Source organism: Gopherus flavomarginatus, chromosome 23, assembly GCF_025201925.1.
Source record: "Gopherus flavomarginatus isolate rGopFla2 chromosome 23, rGopFla2.mat.asm, whole genome shotgun sequence".
Lineage (NCBI taxonomy): Eukaryota > Metazoa > Chordata > Testudines > Testudinidae > Gopherus > Gopherus flavomarginatus.
The window spans coordinates 10,869,496-10,895,121 of NC_066639.1; the positions used below are offsets into that span (position 1 = coordinate 10,869,496).

The window sequence follows — 25,626 nt, forward strand, 5'->3', positions numbered from 1 at the left end:
CAGGAGCCCAGAGTGTTTGCCAGTCTGGGCATTTTGGCTGAGACCTCAGGGACACATTGTGAGGCAGAATCCCAAGCATCTGTATGAAAGGAGCATAGGGACTTAAGAGCAGCCAGACTGGGTCAGACTGGGTCCATTTTGCCCAGTGTCCTGTCTTCCCATAGCGGGCAAAGCCAGGTGCCCCAGAGGGAATGAACAGAACAGGGAATCATCAAGTGATCTATCCCCTGTCACCCGCTCCTAGCAAACAGAGACTAGGGACACCTTCCCTGCCCATCCTGGCTCAGAGCATGTCCTCCATGAATCGATTTAGCTCTTTTTTTGAGCCCTGTTATAGTCTTGACCTTCACAACATCCTCTGGCAAGGAGTTCCGCAGGTTGACTGTGCATTGTGTGAAAAAATACTTCCTTTTGTTTGTTTTAAACGTGCTGCCCATTAATTTCATTTGGTGACCCCTCGTTCTTGTGTTATGAGAAGGAATAAGTAATACTTCCTTATTTACTTTCTCCACACCAGCCATGATTTTATAGACCTTTATCATATCCCCCCTTAGTCATCTTTTCTCCAAGCCAAAAAGTCCCAGTCTTATTATTCTCTTCCCATATGGCAAACACTCCATACCCGTTTCTGAACCTTTTCCAGTTCCAATACATTTTTTTAAAGATGGGGTGACCATATCTGCAAGCAGCATTCAAGATGTGGGCGTACCACTGGATTTACACAGTGGCAATAAGATTTTCTCTCTTATTTTCTATCCCTTTCTTAATGATTCCCAACATTCTGTTCCCTTTTTGCCGGCCGCTGCACATTGAGTGGATGTTTGCAGAGAACTATCCACAGTGACTCCAAGATCTCTCACTTGAGTTGCAATAGCTATTTTACATCCCATCATTTTATATGTAGAGTTGGGATTATGTTTGCCAATGTGCATCACTTTGCATTTATCAACATTGAATTTCATCTGCCATTTTGTTGCCCTTTCACCCAGTTTTGTGAAATCTCTTTTTAGCTCCTCACAGGCTGCTTCGCACTTAACTATCCTCTGTAGTTTGGGATCATCTGCAAATTTTGTCACCTCTCTGTTTAGCATATCGTTTATCAGTATGTTGAATAGTCCCAGTACAGACACCACTAGTTACCTGTTTGCATCCTGAAAACTGACCATTTAGTCCTACCCTTTGTTTCCTAGCTTTTAACCAGTTATTGATCCAGGTGAGGACCTTACAGAGGTGAAAGTAAGCCGGTCCGGTCCGGTATGGGGTACCGGCAAGAGCGGGTACGCTGTGCTAGCCCGGCCCAGCTTCCTCAAGCTGGGGATTTAAAGGACCCAGGGCTCCCTGAAGAGGCCAGAGCCCTGGGCCCTTTAAATCGCTGCCTGAGCTCCCCTGCTGGAGCCCTGGGGAGCAAATCACTGCCGTGGAACGCTGCTCTCTCCCGCGCCATGAACACAGAGCAGGGGCGACGGGAGCTTCCTTACAATGTGTGGGGGGGCACTGTTGTCTGAACTGTGGTGCTCCCATGACAACCCTTCCCCAGGGACCCACATTCACACCACCCCTCCCCCGAGGCCACACCCACAGAAATCCTCTTCCCTCCAAGACTCCACCCTTCCCCCCACTCCATCATTTGTCCTAACAGCCAGTAAAGAGTGGTGGGGCCATGGCCCTCTAACTCCCAGTTCCAGCACCCCTGACACAGAGCTAAGCAGGCAGCAGTGTGTGTGTGTCACAGAGGCTGCTGTGCTGAGCTGAGCTGAGCCAGTGAGGGAAACAGGGGCTGATGTTGGGGCTGTCCCCTTCCCCCTGCCTCAGGACTGGTTGTTTGCAGCAGCTGTCTGAACTTAGAGATAGTGTGCCTACACACTCCCTCTCCCCACACACACACACTCTACCCCACTAGGCACATTGCAGTTGAAAAGCAGCTGGCAATCTAGTAGGATTCCCATGGAACAATGGGATAGAGAAACTTGCATCATGTGATGCTGTACCAGCCCATGAGGCTTTGCAAACCCTTTCCAAAGCACCCGCAGCGAGTTGCACAGCTACCCACAATGCACTGCTCTCTACAATGCACTGCTCTCTGTGGCCATCCAAGAGTCTAGCCTGGATGTGCTCTGGTGACATAAGGGGCATAATGTGGACATGCAACAGCTGTTCAATTGAAACACTTTAAAACCACATTACCCAATAGCGTAGATAAAGCTTGAAAGTGAGACAAGACCCAGCTCTGTTGAAACTGAAGAACCACAACTTCCCCCGTAGTTGGCAGGATTTGAACCTGTGCAGGGAGACCCCAATGTATTTTTAGCCCATTCCCTTAACCACTCAGCCACAACTACTTGCTTGAGATGTGTCTCTCACTACGCTCCAGTTCTGTTCTCATTGAGTGATCAATTCCAATTGTTCCCTCAGACCAGCTTCCACAACACACACACTGCTGTGCCATTGCGTAAGTGTGTCCCTGGCTGAACTGCAAGAATTCCTGCTCATTTCCCTTCTGGCTGGAGCATGAGGAGAGTGTGTTTGTGGTCAATGACGTTCCTGTAGATTGTTGTCCATTTCCTGCCTTGATCATTCAGACAGTTCCTTTACCATCATATCCCCAGCACAGTGATTGCAATAGCAGGGGGCAGGTTTTCTCTGGGGCACTGAGCTTTGCCAGGGGGTTGGTGGCTCCTTTCTTTCCTCACCCTGGAGTAAACTCGGCTTTTTATTCCATCCTTGATGTTTCAAGGAATAACAAGAGCTGACCGAGGAAAGAGGTGGACAGGGTGGGTCTCAGGTGAGCGGCAGAGAGGTGCAAGTGGTGGGCAGGGCCGGTCTTATGGGTGGGGCAAAGAGGTCTGGGTGGTGGACAGGGCAGTTCAGGGGAGTGGATAAAGAGGTGTGAGTGCTGGGCAGGGTGAGTCTCAGGGAAAGGGCAGAGAGGTGGGGGCAGCAGGCAGTCCTTGGGGGTGGGGGTGGAGAGACACAAGGAGGTCTTCAGGGAGGAGAGGAGCAAGCAAAAGGTGGACCAGCAGGCCTTAGCCAAAGAGAAAGAGCAGGAGTGGGAAGTGGCCAAATGGGAGTGAGAGCAAAGCACAGGTGGGCCTCAGAGGGAGGAGAATGAGTCAAGGAGGTGGAGTGGACAGAGCTGCCCAGAGGATTCAGGGGGCCTGAGGCAAAACAATTTTGGGGGCCCCATCCATAAAACAAGTTGCAATACTCTAGAATACTATATTCTCATTTGGGCCCTGCAGGGCCTGGGGTAAATTGCCCCACTTGCCCCCCCTCTGGGTGACTGTCCCCTCAGCCTCTCCTCGTAAGTCCCCTGCCCCCTAATCACTTTTGTTGCCCTCCCTAGACTCTCTCCAATTTGTTTCTGTAGTGGGAGGGCAAAAACTGGACGCAATGCTCCAGATGTGGCCTCCTCAGTGCCAAATAGAGGGGAATAATCACTTCCCTCGATCTGTTGGCAATGCTCCTACTAATCCAGCCCAGTACGACCAGTTACCCATATTGAATGCAGACCCAGCAATATTTGATCAATTGGTTACTGTCCATTCAGGAGGTTCTTTCCTACCTATTCATAAATAATGAAGATACTCTAAGCAGAGGAGAGAGAGCTGTCCCGTCCGTGTAGTTAACCCATCTCCCCGACAGGTAATAGCTATGTCACTGGGGGAAGCTATGTGGGTGGATGTGCAAGCTGTGGTGTCTGTATGTATCTATAAGTTTAATGAAACCCCATTTTTAAGAGCACTGTGGTCTGGGAAGAGAACAGGAGATCTCTGAGGCAGGGCCTTTCCTTCAAAATCTTTAAGATCACTGACTTACCTGTACAGCAGTCATGGGGGTATAGCTCAGTGGTAGAGTGTTTGACTGCAGATTAAGTGGTTCTTGGTTCCATTCCAAGTGCCCCCTTATAAGCCTCTTCTGTCAACAAAAAAAAATGCATTTCCATTATGTTCAGGAGCCCCACTAAATAGGGATCACTGAAATGAATGGAAACACTCAATACTTTCCTGTGCAAATGTATAAAAACCTAGCAAACATGTGCCTCCACTGAAATCAGTTCCAATCCTCTAAAGGATTAAAGAATCCTTACTGAAGTTGCAGGAAAAAACCTTCCTCATGTCTAGAAAGAATAGTAAATATGGCAGACGACTAGCTTGGCTTAACAGTGAAATCCTTGCTGATCTTAAAAGCGAAAAAGAAGCTTAAGAGAAGTGGAAGATTGGAGAAATGACCAGGGAGGAGTATAAAAATATTGCTCAGGCATGCAGGAGTGAAATCAGGAAGGCCAAATCACACTCGGAGTTGCAGCTAGCAAGAGATGTTAAGAGTAAGAAGAAGGCTTTCTTCAGGTATGTTAGTAACATGAAGAAAGTCAAGGAAAGTGTGGGCCCCTTACTGAATGAGGGAGGTAACTTAGTGGACAGAGGATGTGGAAAAAGCTAATGTACTCAATGCTTTTTTTGCCTCTGTCTTCACAAACAAGGTCAGCTCCCAGACTGCTGCACTGGGCAGCACAGCATGGGGAGAAGGTGACCAGACCTCTGTGGAGAAAGAAGTGGTTCGGGACTATTTAGAAAAACTGGAGATGAGCACATGTCCATGGGGCCAGATGCGCTGCATCCGAGGGAGCTAAAGGAGTTGGCGGATGTGATTGCAGAGCCATTGGCCATTATCTTTGAAAACTCATGGTGATCGGGGGTGGTCCCGGATGACTGGAAAAAGGCTACTGTAGTGCCCATCTATAAAAAGGGAAGAAGGAGGATCCAGGGAACTACAGACCAGTCAGTCTCACCTCAGTCCTTGGAAAAATCATGGAGCAGGTCCTCAAGGAATCAATTCTGAAGCACTTAGGGGAGAGGAAAGTGATCAGGAACAGTCAGCATGGATTCACCAAGGGCAAGTCATGCCTGACTAACCTAATTACCTTCTATGAGGAGATAACTGGCTCTGTGGATGAGGGGAAAGCAGTGCATGTGTTATTCCTTGACTTTAGCAAAGCTTTTGATACGGTCTCCCATAGTATTCTTGTCATCAAGTTAAAGAAGTGTGGGCTGGATGAATGGACTGTAAGGTGGATAGAAAGCTGGCTAGATCGTCAGGTTCAATGGGTAGTGATCAAAGGTTCCATGTCTAGTTGGCAGCCGGTTTCAAGCGTAGTGCCCCAAGGGTCTGTCCTGGGGCTGGTTTTGTTCAATATCTTCATTGATGATCTGGAGGATGGTATGGATTGCACCCTCAACAAGTTTGCAGATGACCCTAAATTGGGAGGAGTGGTAGATACACTGGAGGGTAGGGATAGGCTACAGAGGGACCTAGAAAAATTAGAGAACTGGGCCAAAAGAAACCTGATGAGGTTCAACAAGGACAAGTGCTGAGTCCTGCACTTAGGATGGAAGAATGCCATTCACTGTTACAGACTAGGGACCAAATGGCTAGGAAGCAGTTCTGCAGAAAAGGACCTAGGGGTTACACTAGATGAGAAGCTGGCTATGAGTCAACAGTGTGCCCTTGTTGCCAAGAAGGCTAACGGCATTCTGGGCTGTATAAGTAGGGGCATTGCCAGCAGATCGAGGGATGTGATCATTCCTCTCTATTCGGCATTGGTGAAGCCTCATCTGCTGTACTGTGTCCAGTTTGGGGCCCAACACTACAAGAAGGATGTGGAAAAATTGGAAAGAGTCCAGCAGAGGGCAACAAAAATGATCAGGGGTCTGAAGCGCATGACTAATGAGGAAAGGCTAAGGGAACTGGGCTTGTTTAGTCTGAAGAAGAGAAGACTGAGGGGGGATTTGATAGCTGCTTTTAAGTACCTGAAAGGGGGTTCCAAAGAGGATGGACCTAGACTGTTCTCAGTGGTAGCAGATGAGACAACAAGGAGTAAGGGTCTTAAGTTGCAGTGGGGGAGGTTTAGGCTGGATATTAGGAAAAAACTTTTTCACTAGGAAGGTGGTGAAGCACTGGAATGGGATAGCTAGGGAGGTGGTGGAAACTCCTCCCTTAGAGGTTTTTAAGGTCAGGCTTGACAAAGCCCTGGCTGGGATGATTTAGTTGGGGATTGGTCCTGCTTTGAGCAGTGGATTGGACTAGATGACTTCCTGAGTTCCCTTCCAACCCTAATATTCTATGATTATATGATTAGATGCTCTAATGTTCTCTTCTGGCCATAAAGTCGACTAATTTCTGAAAAACGGAGCGTAGCATTGGGAGCAGCATCTGATGTTTTACTGTCTAGCTGGCTTCCTGCCTAGAACGAACACTCCTTGAGTGGGGTGATCCACAGGGAGTAGCTCAAAGCTCCAAAGTGTCTGGCCAGGGGCAGGACATTAGCACAGCAAGGGAGGGGTGTGGCAGTGACATCACAAAGGCCTTTTGCAGGACCTCAGACTATTGGTCAAAGGTGGTGTGGAGGTAGTGACCTCACAGAGAGATGCTCACATCAGCCAGGCAGAACAGGGGCGAGGGGCCAGAGAAACGTCAGAGACCCCTGTGGCTTTGCGTCAGCAGGTCTCTTTCTCCAGGTCTCTCCTTGAGGACTGATAAAGTATTCGGGTTCACGGATGTGAGCACCAGGAGGAACCTCTTTCAAGTTTTCTCCCTCCCTTGTAGTGATTTTACTATAAACAGCCGTCCCTGTTTAGAAGGCAAGAGCCTCCTGGACGTCTGAAACCTGTTCAGTCTGATCCATCTGGTGACAGTTGAATTCTAGGCATGGAAAACACGAGCTTAAGGAGGCAGAATTTTATTGCGCACCTGGGATTTTGTCCCTTAGAATCAGTGGGGACATAAGGGTTTCTCCTTTTTGTTTCAGCTTTTCCTCCATCCATCCTTCCCTCCTTTCTCTTCTTCTCTTGCTTCTTTTCTCCTTTTTCCTATTCCCCTCTCAACACCAGCAGGTGTGCTTGTGTGTGTGTGTGTGTTGCGGGGGAGTGCTCTGCAGCTCCCACTGTGAGAGATCCACTCAAAAATGTGGGACTGAAATAGTGCTTGGGCAGTGATCCCCAGCAGTCACCTGGGCCATCTTTTGGGCTCTCTGGTAAAAATCCTCAGCCTCCCATCCTCAGTCTCTATCCTGATTGGCTGAGCAGGGGGTTATTGACAGGGAGGAGACTCAGGTCCATGTTGTTCTCTTTTAAGACCAAGGAAATAAGTCAGAACCAATTCTATGTTTGATGAATTTTGCTGCTTCTTTGCATTAATTGTCTCTGAGCAGTTGATGATTATCTCTAACCTTGCAGTTCTCCTCAAATACTTGCTGAATAATTACTGTGCACTGTTGTTGGTCTGGAGTTCATCTGAGTGCACATTATTCAGGTCATTCAATGTCTGAAATTCAAGATCCGATGGTTGGTTTGAAAATCAGGGCTCTTGAGTCCTATTCCCAACTCTGCCACTGCCTGGCTGTGTGACCTAAGACAAGTCAATTCTCCTTTCTCAGCCTTAGCTTCTCCCTCTTACAAGTAGGGATAATAATGATCCACTCTTACCTACCTCATGGTGGGTGGAGGATGGGGATCCATTGGAGAGTGTCACTAAGAGTAGTGCATAATATGAGGTGTCCCATCAGGTTTACTCAGAGCAGATTATGACATAATAGATTAGCTGAAACAGTCTTTTTTATTTATATTTTTTTATTTTGGAATTGTTAAGAGCAGCAATGACTTAGCTCAGACTGAAGCATCTTATCTAATTTTCAAGATATAAGTGTCTCCTCCTTGTGTGTGATGACAGAATTTAACACACTGTGACAAACAGGAGATGCTTTTGTTTTGCAACAAAATCTTTTTACAAAGAACTTCCATCTCACTTATGATTCTGAGAAACAAACTGGTTTAGTCTGAATGGGATTTTCGGACAGAAATGGTTGGAATGAAATTTTCCCACCATCTCAATTCCTGAGCTCTATCCCTGCCTCTGGGGGGATTTGTTGTGTGTTAGAACAGGAGTCTGACTGGCGGCTTCTCTTTCTGGCTCTGCCACCGCCTTGCTGTGTAGGCCCTTGGGTAGGTCACCTCCCTTCTCTGTACCTCAGGCTCCTCCCATTTGTCCAATGGGAACAGGGACAGTTCTCGAATTCTGGGCAGTTGTGAGCCTGAATGAGAGAAGGGGTGTTGAAGCCCTCTGTGAAGAAGAAAGGGGAGTTTCATGGTGTTTTAGCATCAAGGAATTCTAAAGTTTGCTAAAGTGTCTAGTCTGTGGAAACAAGAAATGGTCGGGGCCAAACTTTTTAACCACTTCCTTTTTAAAGCCCTTTCAAGGATGTGAGTCCCTATCTTTTAGGTACCTGGGGTTCTTTGCCAGCAGGAGAGAAGAGGTTCCTGCCTCCGTTTTTGTGGCCTTAACAAACCAGGTGTTGTGCAACAGTTCTCGTCTGAGATCCCTGAAAAAGAAAATCTTCCCATCCATGAACAAGACAGGACCTATCTTTCAAAGGGGAACAAAGAGACCCCTGGGACTTACAGACTAGCTAGCCTGACTGCCATAGCTGGAGAAATACTGGAATACATTCTTAAACAATCCATTTGTCAGCAGCACCTACAGGATAATTTGGTTCTGAGGACGATTGAGCATGGATTTGTCAAGAACAAATCATTCCAAACCAATCCTCTTTCCTTCTTCGGCAGGGTTCCGGGCCTGGTGGAGGTGGGTAAACAGTAGATGGGATCTAGCTTGCAGTTACTAAGGCTTTTGACACTGTTCCTTAGGACATTCTCACAAGCAAATGAGGGAAATGCAGTCCAGCTGCAATCAGTGTAATGTGGGTGCAGAGCTGGTTGAAAGCCCAGACTCCAGGAGCCCTTCTCCATATTTGGCTGTCCAATGGAGAGGGTGTACCTAGTGGGTCTGGCAGGGATCAGTCTGGAGTCCGGTACTATTCAATATTTTCATGAATGATTTGGAAAATGCAGTGGAGACCATGCTTCTAAAATTTGCAACTGACACCAATCACTTTGGAGCACAGGATTGAAATTCAAAACGTCCTTAACAAATTGGATACTTGGTCTTCTTGAGCCAAACTCCATGGCTGGGCCCCTCTCTCTACACTGGGCTGAAGTGAAACCCCAGAGCCAAACACTCCTCCTGGGCAGTGCGCTCCGACCTTGAATGGTCAGATGCTGCTTAGCACTGTCAGAGCAACTTTTGCTGGGAGATTCTTCCAGCACTTTCCAATAGCGGGAAAGTATGAAATCCCCATTTGACTGCTGGGGACAGAGCCCTGAAGGGGGGAGCAACTTGCCCAAAGTCCCCCAGGAAAAGGAAAAGAACCAGCAGTGGAACCAATAGGAAACCCAGCAATGGAACTCAGGAGTCCTGGGGGTGTGCTAGGGTGACCAGATGTCCTTCTTTTACAGGGACAGTCCGAATTTTGGAGTCTTTTTCTTATCTAGGATCCTATTACCTCCCACCCTCTGTCCCGATTTTTCACACTTGCTGTCTGGTCACCCTAGGGTGTGCACATGTGTGGGTCCCAGCTGCTCCCTGCCCCCCTCATTGAAGCAGAAGTGCAGGGTTACTGCCCTGGGTATTGCAGGGCACCAGTGGACATGGGGCTATCTGGAGGTATGGTCTGGCTGCAGGCAGGGTAAGGGGTGTGGGGCTGGCTGGCTTCAGGCAGGGGGGTGCATCGGGTTGGCTGGAGACAGGGCAGGGATGCAGGGCTGGCTGCAGACAGGTGGTGCAGGGCTGGTGCAGGCTGGGTGTGTGTGGGGGCTGGTTGGCTTTGGGCAGGGCCACAGGGGTTTGCAGCAGGAGATAGCTGGAGACTGGGCTGGGGGTTTGTCAAGGGCTTTGCTGCAGGGCTGGCTGCAAGTAGGGCAGGGAGGATGCGGCTGGTGTGGGCAGGGCAGAAGGTGCAGGGCTGTCTAGAGACAGAGGCTGGCTGCGGGCAGGGCAGGGCAGGGGGTGCAGGGCTGGCTGCATGAAGGGCATGGGGCAGGGCCGGTGCAAGGATATTTCACTCCCTAGGCGAAACTTCCACCTTGCACCCTCCCCCGCTGCGCCCCCACCCTGACGTGCCCCATCCGTGGCAGCTCCTCCCCTCCACCCTGAGGCTCCCCTCTTGTGGCAACTCCCCCGCTCTGCCCTGCGGCACCCCCCCGTCGCCCCAGCTCACCCCTGCTTCAAGCACGAGCACCCTGAGCACACCGTGGCCGCTTCACTTCTCCTGCCTCCCAGGCTTGTGGCGCCTAAGCCTGCCAGGCAGTCAAGCACCCTCCTCTGAGCCACAGCAGCCCTGACAGTTGACAATAGAGGCAACTTAACCCCTGAGTTCCTTCAATGTGTTCCCCTCCGGGGTCCAGCTCCGATCACCAGATACTCGGGGTATGTCTATACCACCTGCCGAATCGGTGGGCAGCGATCGATCCAGTGGGGGTCGATATATCGCGTCTAGTGTTTTGGGGTCGGGAAGGAATTTTCCTCCAGGGCGGATTGGCAGGGACCCTGGAGGTTTTTCGCCTTCCCCTGCAGCGTGGGGCATGGGTTGCTTGCTGGTGGATTCTCTGCAGTTTGAGGTCTTCAAACCAATTTTGAGGATTTCAATAACTCAGTCCTGGGTTAGAGGTTGTTATAAAAGTGGATGGGTAGGATTCTGTGGCCTGCCTTGTGCAGGAGGTCAGACTAGATGATCATATTGGTCCCTTCTGACCTATGAGTCTATGCAACACATCGAGTGCTCTCCCCTCGACTGCTGTACTCCAGCTCGGTAAGAGATACAGGCAGAGTCTACGGGGAGCTGCAGCAGTCGACTCACCGCGACTGTGACATTATAAGTATAATCTAATATCTCATTGAAAGGTGACAGGGCCAGAAAGAGTTAATTAACTCACCTCACCGACTGATCTGACCCATGGGTTAACCTTAAGAACTGGTTCGCAAGATATATAAATGAACAGAGCTTTGAAATGCAAGTCTGCATTGTTAGAGATAGAAGGGGAGATGTTTGCTCAGGTCTTGTGATGTAAGCAGACAAGTCTTGTCTATTGCTATAGTTTTAATTCAAAGAGCAAAAAAGGAATATAAACATTAATGATGATACTTGAGTGAAATAGTATTATTGTCTATGTGTCTCTTTGAAGGTTGTGGTAATGTGTATCTGAACTGTTTAATGAATAAATTGCTCTGTACTAATTGCCAGGATGCTTGGAAGGAGAGTTAAGCTTATTGTCTGCTCAGGCCGAAAGGCTGCTGGAAATGTGTAAGAACCCTGGGACACGATCCTTCTTCATCTCACATCTGCTTTGGGTTTCAAGAGGGGGAAACCTTAAGACACAAGGATTGAGATCCCCAGTCATTGTCTGGAGCCACCCGGAATATGAAAATTGGACTATAACCTATGGACTATTTCTAAAAGAACTTTTGGCAACTACAAGCTCATCTCTACTTTGTATCTGAACCTCAAAAATTGAATTCAGGTCGATATGTGTATTAATCTTTTAACCAACACTCTGTCTCTTTTCTTTACTAATGAATTTTAGTTTAGTTAATAAGAATTGGCTATAGCATGTATTTTAGGTAAGATCTAAGTTATAATTGAACCTGGGTATGTAGCTGATCCTTTGGGATTGGAAGAATCTTTTCTTTAACATGATGAAGTAAGATTTTCAGGAATCATCATCATATCTGACAGGTGTGTCTGGACGGAGGCCTGAGGCTGGGTACTTTAAGGGAACTGCGTGGTTTAAACTTCTAAGTAACCAGTGAGGTACTACACAAGCTGTTTTGTGTTGGCTTGGTAAATCTAAGTATCGGAATAACCAGCAGCGTTTGGAATTTGTCTGTCCTGTTTTGTTTGCGGTTCACCCTGATTGAGTGACCTCAGCTGACTCCCACGGGCAGCACCATCACACCTATATCCAGACTGTAGGGGTCTGGGGGATCTTAGGGGCCTTGGGGTGCACAGATACCTATGTCCAGGTTGTAGGGGTCCCTGGGGAGCTTAGAGAGTTTTGGGGGAGGACACAGATAGCAATCTCCAGGCTCTAGGGGTCCCAGGGGGGCTTAGGGGGTTCGTGGGGGGCACATATTCGTACATCCAGGCTGTAGTGGTACCAGGGGGGCTTAGAGGGTTAGTGGGGGGCATAGATACCTACGTCCAGGCTGGAGGCATCCTGGGAGTCTTAGGGGATTTTTGGTGGCCAAAGATACCTATGTCAAGGCTGTAGGGGTACCAGGGGGTCTTAAGGGTTTAGGTGGGCACAGATACATATGTCCAGGCTATATCAGTCCCGGGGGGGGGAGTTAGAGGTTTCGTGAGGGGCACAGATATCTAAGTCCAGATTGTAGATGTCCTAGGGGGTTTGGGGGGTTGTGGGGGTACAAATACCTACGTCCAGGCTGTAGGGGTTCCTGGGGGGTTAGGGGGTTTCTGAGGGGCACATATACCTACGTGCACACTGGAGTGTCCTGGGGGGCTTATGGAGTCCCTATAGGGCACAGATACAAATGTCCTGGCTGTATAGGTACCTGGGGGGCTTAGGCGGCTTGTGGGGGGCACCGATACCTAAGTTCAGTCTGGAGGGGTCTCCGGGGGTCTTAGGTACTTGGTGGGGGCACAGATACCTACATCCAGGCTGCAAGGGTCCTGGAGGGGCTTAGGGTCTGTCACGGAGCGTGAGGGAGCCCAGTCCTGCACCCCTCTTCCTGGGACTCACAGTGACTCTCAGTCAGCCAGTAAAACAGAAGGTTTATTGGACAACAGGAGCGAAGGATACAGCAGAGCTTGGAGGCACAAACAGGATCCGGCAATCGAGTCCTTCTGGGGCTTCAGGAAACTTAGTTCCCAGTTTGGGATTCCCTGAATTCCAACCACCCATACCAAAAGTGAAACTGAACTAACCCAACTCCCTCCAGCCAGCCCCTTCCTGTGTCCAGCTTCCCGGGCAAAGGTGCTGACCCCCTCCCCCCTGCCTCGCTCAGGTTACAGGCTGAGCATGTGTCCGGTCCTAAGGTCACCTGCTGCTCTCCCATCCCCCACACAGACAGTCCCTACTCCATCACAGTAATGGCCAGAGCATTTTCCTCGTGGTGCAACAGTGACACCGTGTGGCCACGTAGGGTAATGCACAGAGCATTTCCTGCATGGAGCAACAGTGACACCATGTGGCCACTCAGGGTAATGCACAGAGTATCACACCTACGTAGAGGCTGTAGAGATCCCTGGGGGGCTTAGGAGTCATGGAGTGCACAGATAGCTACGTCTAGGCTGGAGGCATTCCGGTGGGGATTAGGGGCTTCATGGGGGACACAAATATCTACCTCTGGGCTGGAGAGGTCCCTGGACGGCTTAGGGGGTTGTGGTGAGCACAAATACATAGGTCCAGACTGTAGTGGTCCCTGGGGGTTTAGGGAGTTGGTGAGGGGCACAAGAACCTACGTATGGTCTGGAGGGGTCCCGGGGGAGTCAAGGGATTGTGATTGTGCAGATTCCTACATCCCAGTTGAAGCTGGCCCTGGGGAGCTTAGGGTGCTTGTGCGGCATACACACACCTACAAACAGGCTGGTGGGGCCCCTATTTGTCTTAGGGGGCTTGTTGGGGGTAGAGATACCTATGTCCAGGCTGGAGAAGTCCTGGGGAGGGTTAGGGGGTTCCTGGAGGTCACAAATATCCACATCCAGGCTGGAGGGGTTCTGGGGGTATTAGGGAGATGTGGGGGGGCATAGATACCTATTTCGAGGCTGTAGGGGTCCTGGGGTTACTTTTGGGCATTTTGGGGTACATATACCTATGTCCATGCTGTAGGGGTCGCTGGGAGGATCAGTGGTTTCGTGAGGGTGCACAGATACTTATGTCCAGGGTATAAGGATCCGGGGGGGGGGGCTTAGCGGCTTGTGGGGGGCCCAGATACCTTAATCCAGGCAAGAGTGGTCCTGGGGGCCTTAGGGGGTTCGTGTTGGGCACAGATACCTGCCTTTAGGCTAGAGGCATTCCGCGGGGCTTAGGGGAGTTGTGAGGGCACAGTTAACTATGTTGAGGCTGGAGAGGTCCCATCATGGCCTAGGAGGGTTATGGGGGGCACAGATACCTGCGTCTAGGCTGGAGGGGTTTTGGGGGTCTTAGGAGGGTTGTGGGGGCACAGATACCTATGTCCATGCTAGAGGGGTCCCGTCATGGCTTAGGGGATTCGTGGGGTCAGAGATACCTATGTCTAGGCTGGAGGGGTTCTGGGGGGGATTAGGTGTGTTGGGGGGAACAGATACCTATGTCCTGATTGTAGGGGGCCCTGGGTAGCTTAGGCGGTTTGTGGGGATCACAGTTACAAACATCCATGCTGTAGGGGTCCCGAGGGTCTTTGTGTGGCTCTGGGGGTCACAGATACCTACCTACAGTCTGGAGGGGTCCTGTGGGTCTTAGGGGGTTTGTGGAGCATACAATGCCTACATCTGGGCTTGTGGGTTCCCTGGGGGGCTTAGAGGTTTGTGGGGAGCACAGATACCTTTATCCAGGATATATGGGTCCCGGTGGGATTACGGGCTTGTGGTGGGGGGGCACAGATACCTATGTAAGCAGAAGCAGGATGAACTCTACCCTGACATCTGGTGGTGAATTATGGCTAGTGTGGAAAAGAATTTCAGGGGCTGATCGTGTTTGCATAGGCACACCCACCCCGCCTGACACGGCCACGGCAGCCTGGGATGGTTGCTTTGGTAGCTGTGGTATCCCATTTATTTGTTGTTGGGGCATGAGTTGTGGAGTGTTGTCACCCTGATTGTGTGGATAAGAAACTGTGAAACTGCTTTGAGACAGTGATTCTCACCACCAACTGAGTGGCACTCGCTAGACAAGGCAGTGGGCTGCTTGGGTGAGCTAGACTCACCAATTGCACTTTTTTTCTTTTAACAGTTGAATAGCAGTGTTGATTTTTGATTCTCTTAAGAGTTGAAGTTTTAGATTCTTGAGCTGAAATCACTGAAAAGATGTGTTAGCTTGTGGGGGAGTTTGAAACTGTATTGCAGAGCACAGTAGTTGGCAGACAGGAGAAGGTTGTGGGAGTGGCCCACGGAGTGAGGTGAGTCTAGCAGTTTTGGGGGACAACTAGAGCAGAACACAGGTCGGCTGTTGGACCGAGTTGAGCAATTTGTGAGGAAGGCAAAAGCAGAATCCCATGGAGAGGCAGAGCAGTCGGCAGTGAACCACGTAAGGTGCCCCTTTCTACTCAGGCTGGCAGGGGGAAAACCCCTGCAGATAGACTCTTGAACTCTGGGGCTATGGGACTGTGGGTGATTTTGGGGTTGCTGGACTCTTGAAACATTGGAGATATTGGACTTTGGAGCCTTGGGGTGATTTGGGGATTGCTGGACTCATGAGCCCAGGGAAAAAAACACGGCCTAGTTGAGGTGTTTTCCCAATTTAATGTTATGTTGTTTATCTCAGGTAATTAAACATTTTCTGCTACACCCAGACTCTGTGCTTGCAAGAGGGGAAGTATTGCCTCTTTGAGGCACCTAGGGGTGCGTATGTAAAATTTTCCCGTGTCACTGGGTGGGGGCTTGAGCTCGTTTGCATTACATTGTAGGGAACGGACCCCTATGTATTGAACACAGTCCTTGCTGCTATCAATTCAGCCTGGCAGAAGGGTTCCACCTACGTCCAGGCTCAAGGGGTGCCTGGGGGGCTTAGGGAGCTCGTGGGGGACACAGATATCTAGGTCCAGGCTGTAGGGGGTCGGAGGGGGGCTCAGGAGTTTGGTGGGGGGAACAGATACCTACGTCCAGGCTGCAGGTGTCCCGGAGGGGCTAGGGGGTGTCACGGAGTGTGGTGGAATCTGGTCCTGCACCCCTCTTCCTGGGGCACACAGTGACTCAGCCAGCCACTAAAACAGAAGGTTGTTTTGGACAACAGGAATGAGGGATACAGCAGAACTTTTGGGCACAACCAGGACTCCTCAGTCGAGTCCTTCTGGGGGTTCAGGAAGCTTAGTTCCCAGTTTGGGATTCCCTGAATTCCAACAACTCAGCTCCAAACCAAAACTGAACTAACTCCCTCCAGCCAGCCCCTTCCTTTGTTCAGCTTCCTGGGCAAAGGTGCTGACCCCTCCCTGCTGCCTAGCTTAAGTTACAGGTTTACGTCCTGTCCCTCACCTAAAGTCACCCCCTACTCTCCCATCTCCGACACAGACAGTCCCTACTCCATCACAGTAACGCACAGAGCATTTCCCGCATGGAGCAACAGTGACACCGTGTGGCCATGCAGGGTAATGCCCATGCAGGGTAAATTGGGAAAACACCTCAACTAGGCCCTATTCTTTTCCCTGGGCTCTAGAGTCCAGCAATCCCCAAATCACTCCAAGACTCCAAAGTACAATACCTCAAATATTTCAAGACTCCAGCAACCCCATAATCACCCACAGTCATGCAGCCCCAGAGTTCAAGAGTCTATCTGCAGGGTTTTCCCCTCTACCAGCCTGGGTAGAAAGGGGCACCTTACGTGGTCCACTGCTGACTGCCCTGCCTCTCCGTGGGATTCTTCTTCTACCTTCCCCACAAACTGCTAAGCTCAGTCCACCAGCCACTCTGCTCCACCAGCCAACCTGTAATCTGCTCCAGCTGTCTCCAAAAACTGCTTAGCTTACTGCACTCCGTGAGCCATTGCAAGTGCCCCACAAACTGCTCTTCTCCATCAGCTGCTCTGCAATACAGTTTCAAACTCCCCCCCTAGTTAACACAGTACTCTAATAACTTCAGCTCAGGAACCTGGATCTTCAGTTATCAAGAAATTCAACAACCACCTCTACTATTCAACTGTTAAAAAATAAGAAGATGCAATTGGTGTTTCTGGCTCACACAAGGAGCCCACTCCCTTGTCTAGTGAGTGCCACTCAACTGATGGTGAGAATCCCTGTCTCAAAGCTGTTTCACAGTTCCTCATCCACACAATCAGGGTGACAACACTCCACATCTCACACCCCAACAACAAATAAACTGGGGATACCATAGCTGCCAAAGTAACCATCCCAGGCTGCCCTGGCCCTGTCAGGCACGGTGTGTGTGTCTACGCAAACATGATCAGACCCTGAAATTCTTTTCCACACTTGCCATAATTCACCACCAGATGTCAGGGTAGAGTTCATCTTGATTTTGCTTACATAGGTATCTGTGCCCCCCACAACCCCCTAATCTCACCAGGACCCATCTAGCCTGGATAATGGTATCTGTGCTCTCCAAAAACCTCTAAGCCCCCCAGGGAACCCACAAGCCCAGATGTAGGCATCTGTACGCCCCACACACCCCCTAATACCCACAGGACCCTTCCAGACTGTAGGTAGGTATCTGTGACTCCTAGAGACCCACAAAGACCCTCGGGACCACTACAGCATGGACGTTTGTATCTATGACCAATAAAAACCGCCTAAGCTACCCAGGGCCACCTACCATCAGGATGTAGGTATCTCTTCCCCCCCCAAACACACCTAATCCCCCCTGGACCCCTCCAGCCTAGATGTAGGTATCTCTGACCCCACGAATCCTCTAAGACATGACAGGAGCCCTCCAGCATTGACATAGGTATCTGTGCCCACACAACCCTTCTAAGACACCCGAAACCTCTCCAGCCTAGACGCAGGTATCTGTGCCCAGCATGAACCCCCTAAGGTCCCTAGGACCCCTCTTGCCTGGATGAATGTATCTGTGCCCCTTAAAAACTCCTAAGCCCCCCCAGGATCCCTATAGCCCGGATGTAGATATCTGTGCACCCTCACGAACCCACTGATCCTCCCAGAGACCCCTACAGCATGGAAGTAGGTATCTGTACCCCAAAATGCCCCAAAGCAACCCCAGGACCCCTACAGCCTCGATATAGGTGTTTGTGCCCCCCCACAACTCCTAATACCCCCAGAACCCCTCCAGCCTGGATGTAGATATTTGTGACCTCCAGGAATCCCCAAAGCCCTCCCCAGGACTTCTCCAGTCTCTACATAGGTATCTCTGCCCCCCACCAGCTTTCTAAGACCCATAGGGCCCCCACCAGCCTGGTTGTAGCTATGTGCACGCCACACAAACCCCCTAAGCGCCCCAGGGCCCCCTCCAACCGGTATGTAGGTATCTGCGCAACCACAACCCCTTAAGTCCCAAAGGGACCCCTCCAGACCATACGTAGGTTTCTGTGACCCTTACCAACTCCTTAAACCCCCAGGGACCACTACAGCCTGGACGTATGTATCTATGCTCACCACTACCCCCTTAGCCATCCAAGGACCTCTCCAGTCCTGACGTAGATATTTGTGCCCCTCATGAAGCCACTAATGCCCACCAGAACGTCTCCAGCCTGGACGTAGCTATCTGTTCCCTCCACGACCCCTTAAGCCCCCCAGGGATCTCTACAGACTCTACATAGGTGTGACGCTCTGTGCATTACCTTGCGTGGCCACATGGTGTCACTGTTCCTTTATGAGAGAAATGCTCTGTGCATTACCCTGGATGGCCACATGGTATCCACTGTTGCTCCATGCAGGAAATGCTCTGTGCAATACTCTTTATGGCCACACGGTGTCACTGTTGCTCCGTGAGAGAAAAGCTCTGTGCATTACCCTGCATGGCCACATGGTGTGACTGTTGGACCATGCAGCAAATAATCTGTGCACTACCTGGTGTGGTCACAAGGTGTCAATGTTGCTCCATATGGGAAATGCTCTGTGCATTACCCTGTGTGGCGACATGGTTTCACTGTTGCTCCATGCGGGAAATGCTCTGTGCATTACTGTGATGGAGTAGGGACTGTCTGTGTGGGGGATGGGAGAGCAGGGGGTGACTTTAGGACTGGACACGTTCTCAGTCTGTAACCTGAGCTAGGCAGGGGGAGGGGTCAGCACCTTTGCCCGGGAAGCTGGACACAGGAAATGGCCAGCTGGAGGGAGTTGGGTTAGTTCAGTTTCAGTTTTAGTCTTGGTGGTTGGAATTCAGGGATTCCCAAACTGAGAACTAAGTTTCCTGAACCCCTAGAAGGACTTGATTGTGGGGTCCTGCTTGTGCCTCCAAGCTCTGCTGTATCCTTCGCTCCTGTTGTCCAATAAGCCTTCTGTTTTACTGACTGGCTCAGAGTCACTGTGAGTCCCAGGGAGAGGGGTGCAGAGCCGGACTCCCTCACACTCTGTGACAGACCCTAAGCCCCTCCGGGACCCCTGCAGCCTGGACGTAGGTATCTGTGCCTCCCATCAAACACCTAAGACCCTCAGAGACCCCTCCAGCCTGAACTTAGGTATCTGTGCCCCCCACAAACCCCCTAAGCCCCCCAGGGACCTATACAGCCAGAACATTGGTATCTGTACCCCATATAGACTCCTTAAGCCCCCTGTGACACTCCAGTGTGTATGTAGGTATATGTGCCCCTCAGAAACCCTCTAAGCCCCCAGGAACCCCTACAGCCTGGACATAGGTATTTGCACTGCCACAACCCCCCAAACCCCCCCTCCCAGGACATCTACAATCTGGATGTAGATATCTGTGCCCCTCACGAAACCTCTAACCTGGGACCGATACAGCCTGGACATACGTATCTGTTACCACCCAAACCCATAAAACCCACTGGTACCCCTACAGCCCGGACATAGGTATCTTTGCCCCCCACTAAACCCCTAAGCCCCCCTGGTACCCCTGCAGCCTGGATGTAGGAATATGTGCCCCCCACGAACCCTTTAAGTCCCCCTGGGACCCCTAGAGCATGGAGATTGGTATCTTTGTCCCCCCCAAACTCTCTAAGCCCCCCAGGGACCCCTACGGCCTGGACGTAGGTATCTGTGCACCTCAAGGCCCCTAAGATCCCCCAGACCGCTGCAGCCTGGATGTAGGTGTGACAGTGCTGCCCATGGGAGCCAGCTCAGCTCACTCAATCAGAGTGAATTGCAAACAAAACAGGGCAGACAAATCCCAAACGCTGCTGGTTATTTCAATACTTAGATTTACCAAGCCAGCACAAAACAGCTTCTGTAGTACCTCACTGGTTACTTAGAAGTTTAAACCACGCAGATCCCTTAAAGTACCCAGACTCAGGCCTCTGTCCATACACACCTGTTAGATATTATGATGATTCCTGAAAATCTTACTTCATCATATAAAAGAAAAGATTCTTCCGATCCCAAAGGATCAGCCACATAACGAGGTTCAATTATAACTTAGATCTTACTAAAATAAATGCTATAGTCAATACTTATTAACTAAGCTAAAATTTATTAGAAAAGAAAAGAGAGAGAGTGTTGGTTAAAAGATTAATAGACATATAGACTTGAATTCAATTTTTAAGGTTCAGATACACAGTAGAGATGAGCTTGTAGTTGCCAAAAGTCCTTTTAGAAAAAGTCCATAGTTCATAATCCAATGTCCATATTCAGGGTGGCTCCAGTCAATGACTGGGGATCTCCATCCTTGTGGCTTAAGGTTTCCCCGTCTTCAAACCCAAAGCAGATCTGAGATGAAGAAGGTTCGTGTCCCAGGTTCTTATTCATTTCCAGCATCCTTTCAGCCTGAGAAAACAATAGGCTTAACTCTCCTTCCAAACATCCTTGCAATTAGTGCATTCATCAAACAGTTCAGATAAAGATTACCACAACCTTCAAAGAATCACAGACAATAATACTATTTCACTCAAGTATCATCATAAATGTTAATATTCTTTTTTTGCTCTTTTAATTAAAACTATAGCAATAGACAAGACTTGTTTGCTGACATCACAAGACCTGAGCAAACACCTCCCCTTCTACCTCTAACACTGCAGACTTGCATTTCAAAGCTCTGTTCATTTACATATCTTGTTAACCAGTTTTTAAGGTTCACCCACGAGTCAGGTCAGTCGGTGAGGTGAGTTAATTAACTCTTTCTGGCCCTATCACCTTTCAATGAGCTATTAGATTATACTTATAATGTCACAGTCGCGGTGAGTTGACTGCTGCAGCTCCCCGTAGACTCTGCCTGCACTTCTCACCGAGCTGGAGTACAGCAGTCGAGGGGAGAGCACTCGATGTATTGCATCTACATTAGACGCGATATATTGACCCCTGCTGGATCGATCACTGCCCACCGATTCGGCAGGTAGTATAGACATACCTCGAGTATCTGGTGATCGGAGCTGGACCCCGGAGGGAGACACATTGAAGGAACTCAGGGGTTAAGTTGCCTCTATCGTCAACTGTCAGGGCTGCTGTGGCTCAGAGGAGGGTGCTTGACTGCCTGGCAGGCTTAGGCGCTGCAAGCTTTGGAGGTGGGAGAATTGAAGCAGTCACGGCGTGTTCGGGGTGCTCGTGCTCAGAGCAGGGGTGAGCTGGGGCGAGGGGGGTGCCGCAAGGCAGAGCAGGGGAGTTGCCACAAGAGGGGAGCCTCAGGGTGGAGGGGGGAGCTGCCACGGGTGGGGCGCCTCAGGGCAGGGGTGCGGGGGGGGAGGGTGCAAGGTGGAAGTTACGCCTAGGGCATGAAACATCCTTGCACTTGCCCTGCCCCACGCCCTGCCTGCAGCCAGCTCTGCACCCCCTGCCCTGCCCTGCCCTGCCCGCAGTCAGTCTCTGTCTCCAGCCAGCCCTGCACATTCTGCTTTGCCTGCACCAGCCGCATCCTCCCTGCCCTGTCTTCAGCCAACCCCTGATGCACCCTCCTGCCTGAAGCCAGCCAGCCCCACAGCCCTTGCCCTGCCTGAAGCCAGACCCTACCTCCAGCCCACCCCACATACACTGGTGCCCTGCACTTCCCAGGGCAGTAACCCTGCACATCTGCTTCAATGAGGGGGACAGGGAGCAGCTGGGACCCACACATATGCACACCCTAGGGTGACCAGACAGCAAGTGTGAAAAATCAGGACGGGGTGGGGAGTAATAGGATCCTAGATAAGAAAAAAGACCCCAAAATTCATACTGTCCCTATAAAATTGCGACATCTGGTCACCATAGCACACACCCAGGGCTCCTGAGTTCCATTGCTGGGTTTCCTATTGGTTCCACTGCTGGTTGTTTTCCTTTTCCTAGGAACTTTGGGCAAGTTGCTCCCCACTCTTGGGCTCTGTCCCCAGCAGTCAAATGGGGATTTCATACTTTCCCGCTATTGGAAAGTGGTGGGAGAATCCACCAGCAAAAGCTACTCTGACATTGCCAAGCAGCATCTGATCAATCAAGATCGGAGCTCACTGCCCAGGAGGAGTGCTTGGCTCTGGGGTTTCACTTCAGCCCAGTGTAGACAGAGAGCCCTAACCATGGAGTTTGGCTCAAGAAGTTCAAGTCTCCAATTTGTTAAGGGTGTTTTGAATTTCAATCCAGTGCTCCAAAGTACTTGGTGTCAATTGTAAATTTTAGAAGCATGCTTTCCACTCCATTTTCCAAATCATTCATGAAAATATAGAATAGTACCTGACACCGGACTGATCCCTGCCAGACCCACTAGGTTCACTCTCCCCGTTGGACAGCCAAACATGGAGAAGGGCTCTGGGAGTCTTGGCTTTCAATCAGCTCTGCACCCACATTACAATGATTGCAGCTGGACTACATTTCCCTCGTTTGCTTGTGAGACTGTCCTACGGGACTGTGTCAAAAGCCTTAGTAACACCAAGCTAGATCCAATCTATTGTTTACCCACCTCCACCAGGCCCAGAACCCTGCCAAAGAAGGAAAGAGGATTGGTTTGGAATGATTTGTTCTTGACAAATCCACGCTCACTAGTCATAAGAACCAAATTATCCTGTAGGTGCTGCTGACAAACTGAGTGTTTAAGAATGTATTGCAGGATCTCTCCAGCTATGACAGTCAGGCTAGCTAGTCTGTAAGTCCCAGAGGTCTTTTTGTTCCCCTTTGCAAGATAGGTCCTGTCTTGTTCATGGATGGGAAGATGTTCTTTTTCAGGGATCTCAGACAAGAACTGGGGCACAACACCTGGTTTGTTAAGGCCACAAAAACGGAGACAGGAATCTCTTCTCTGCTGCTGGCAAAGAACCACAGGTACCTAAAAGATAGAGACTCACATCTTTGCATGGACTTTAAAAAGGCAGTGGTTAATAAGTTTGGCCCTGACCATTTCTTGTTTCCACAGACTAGACATTTTAGGAAACTTTAGAATTCCTTGGTGCTAAACACTGTGAAACTCCCCTTTCTCCTTCACAGAGGGCTTTAAGGCCCCTTATGTCACTTGGGCTCTAAACTGCCCATAGTTTGAGAACTGTTCCTGTTCCCATTGGACAGATGGGACAAGGGAAGTGACCTACCCAAGGCCTACACAGCAAGGAGGTGGCAGAGCCAGAAAGAGAAGCCACCAGTTCTGACTCCTGTTCTAACAGACGAAAACACCCCAGAGGCAGGGATAGAGCTAAGAAATCGAGATGGTGGGAAAATTTCATTCAAACCGTTTCTGTTCGAAAATCCCGTTCAGACTAAACCAGTTTGTTTCTCAAAATCATAACAAGTGGGATGAAAGTTCTTTGCAAAAATATTTTGTTGCAAAACAAAAGCATCTCCTGTTTGTCACAGTGTGTTAAATTGTCTCCTCGCACACAAAGAGGAGACACATCTCAACCGTTAGATAAGATGCTTCAATCTGAGCTAAATCGTTGCTACTACTAACAATTTCAAAATAAAAATATACAAATAAAATAGACTATTTCAGCTAATCTATTATGTCATAATCTGCTCTGAGTAAACATGATGGGAATCCTCATATTATGCACTACTTCTAGTGACACTCCCAAATGGATCCGCATCCTTCACCCACCATGAGGTAGGTAGGAGCGGATCATTATTATCCCTACTTGAAAGAGGGAGAAGCTAAGGCTGAAAAAGGAGAATTGACTTGTCTTAGGTCACACAGCCCATCAGAGGCAGTGTTGGGAATAGGACCGAAGAGCCCTGATTTTCAAACTAACCATCGGACCTTGAATTTCAGACATTGAATGACCAGAATAAAGTGCTCTCAGATGAGCTCCAGACCAACAACAGTGACAGTAATTATTCAGCAAGTATTTGAGGAAAACTGCGATGTTAGAGAGAATCATCAACTGCTCAGAGACAATTAATGCAGAGAAGCAGCAAAATTAATCAAAGATAGAACTGGTTCTGACTTATTTACTTGATCTTAAAAGAGAACAACAAGGACCTGAGTCTCCTCCCTGTCAATAACCCCCTGCTCAGCCAATCAGGGTAGAGACTGAGGACGGGAGGCTGAGGGTTCTCACCAGAGAGCCCAAAGGATGGCCGAGGTCACTGGTGGGGATCACTGCCCGAGCACTATTTCAGTCCCACATTTTTGGGTGGACCTTCCATAGTGAGAGCTGCAGAGGACTTCCTCGCAACACACACACACACCCTCCTTCTTGTTGTTGGGAAGGGAACAGGAGAAAGGACAAAAGAAGCAAGAGAAGAAGAGGAGGGAGGGATAGAGGAAGAGGTGAAACAAAAAGGACAAACCCTAATGTCCCCAGTGATTCTGAGGGACAAAATCCCAGGTGTGGAATAAAATTCTGCCTCCTTAAGCTCGTGTTTTCCATGCCTAGAATTCACTTGTCACCATATAGATCAGACTGAACAGGTTTCAAACCTCGAGGAGGCTCTTACCTTCTAAACAGGGATGGCTGTTTTCTAGTAAAATCACTAAAAGGGAAGGAGGAAAATCGAAAGAGGTTCCTCCTGGCGTTCACGTCCATGACCCCAAATAATCTCTCAGTCCTCAAAGAGAGACCTGGAGAAGGAAATGTGCTGAAGCAAAGCCACAGGGGTCTCTGAGGTTTCCCTGGCCCCTCGCCCCTGTCCTGCCTGGCTGATGTCAGTATCTCTCTGTGAGGTCACCACCTCCCCACCATCTTTGACCAATAGTCTCAGGTCCTGCAAAAGGCCTTTGAGATGTCACTGCCACACCCCTCTCTTGCTGGGCTAATGTCCTGCCCCTGGCCAGGCACTTTGGGAGGTTTGAGCTACTCCCTGTGGATTACTCCACTCAAGGAGCGTTCGTTCTAGGCAGCAAGCCGGCTAGACAGGAAAACATCAGATGCTGCTTCCAATGCTACACTCAGCTTTTCAAAATTTAGTCGACTTCATGGTCAGAAGAAACCATTAGAGCATCTAACCTGCATATCACAGGCCTCCTGTATGACACAACAGCTACTGTGGGGGCAAACACATTCCAGAAAGGCATCTAGTCTTCATTAAATGACATCAGGAGATGGCGAATCCACCACTTTCCTTAGTAGCTTGTTCCTGTGGTGAATCATCCTTGCTGTTGTCTATTTGTGCCTTAGTTGTAATATGAATTTGTCTCTTTTCACTTTCCAGCCATTGGGTCTTGTTATGCCTTTCTCTGCTCCATTCAAGAGCCTGTAAATACCCAATCATTTCTCTCCATTAAGGCACTTCAACACTTCAATGAAATCACCTTTCAATCTTCTTTTGATAAGCTAAACAGGTTGAGCTCTTTCAATAGCTCACTGGAAGGCATTTTTCTCCAGCCCTCAGAACATTTGATGGCTCTTTGCTGCCCCAGCTCCAATTTCACAACATCTTTTTCAAATGAGGACACCAAAACTGGAAGCAGTATAAAGGTTGTATAAAGGTAAAATTAAATAGGTGGCAGAGGAGTTTTTTTTAATTTTGGCTTTTGTTGCTAAAAATTTTGTCTCTCTGCGGTGAGAAAAAACACTCCCCGAATGCCAAAATTTGAGCCATGAAAAGCAGCAATGTGAA

The 25,626-nt window shown here is 49.5% G+C and overlaps 1 non-coding gene across 1 annotated transcript; it reads left to right on the forward strand.

Annotated features, from left to right (window-relative positions):
- Positions 1 to 3,831: 3,831 nt before the first annotated feature.
- On the forward strand, positions 3,832 to 3,903 carry TRNAC-GCA (transfer RNA cysteine (anticodon GCA)). Its single transcript has one exon. It is a non-coding gene; the product is annotated as a tRNA-Cys (tRNA).
- Positions 3,904 to 25,626: the final 21,723 nt, after the last annotated feature.